The sequence below is a fragment of the Trachymyrmex septentrionalis genome, unplaced genomic scaffold (genome assembly GCF_001594115.1).
Source record: "Trachymyrmex septentrionalis isolate Tsep2-gDNA-1 unplaced genomic scaffold, Tsep1.0 scaffold188, whole genome shotgun sequence".
Lineage (NCBI taxonomy): Eukaryota > Metazoa > Arthropoda > Insecta > Hymenoptera > Formicidae > Trachymyrmex > Trachymyrmex septentrionalis.
This window is the reverse complement of record NW_017305050.1, coordinates 34,881-35,538: the sequence shown is the minus strand read 5'-3', so window position 1 is coordinate 35,538 and position 658 is coordinate 34,881. Positions and strand designations below refer to the sequence as shown.

General features: G+C 34.3%; 1 protein-coding gene across 2 annotated transcripts in view; it reads left to right on the top strand.

Annotated features, from left to right (window-relative positions):
* LOC108746704 (metabotropic glutamate receptor) overlaps positions 1–658 on the top strand; it is a 22,779-nt gene that overhangs the window by 21,466 nt on the left and 655 nt on the right. The window lies entirely within an intron of this gene.

Here is a 658-nt window from a genome sequence, read left to right as displayed (position 1 = left end):
TTTCTATACACTTTTATAACTTTCTCACATTTTTTATACGAATTGGAACATTTCTCAGAAAATCTACGACTTTTCTCAGAATTTTTCATATATTACGATATACTAATTATAAAATATCGTAAAATTTCTAAGTTTTTTTTTGTAAACATGATTTCTGATGAAATGTGGGTTATAAAATCTTAAAAAAATTTTAAAATATTTTTTAAAAATTATGGGATGAAAAATTTCAGAATATTGTAGAATACACTTGTACAAAAAATTCTGAGAGAAAATATAAACTTTCCGGAATATTTCTGTGTATTTCTGAAAAATGTTCCAATTCGTATAAAAATTATGAGAAAAATTTTCACCAGGGAGATCATTTTGATTTTGGTTGACGTTTGTGCGTTCTTGAGAAGAAGTCTCGATCCTCTCGATGACTGAGTACAAGAAGAAGATTCACCTAACTTCCCGCTTCTGACGTCATAATTCGATACGGCTGTGGCGTGGTAACGTCCCCCCTCCCCCGCCCCCCGGGGCCTCTCTTCGAGCGGGAAAAGATCGGTCTATTACTGAAAATCATTTTATTCGTAATAAAATTTTTGTCGCCAGCAGCGGAACGTCGATACGCCGACGCGACGAAGAAATCCAATTATTTTATCGCGACGGCACGTGTTGA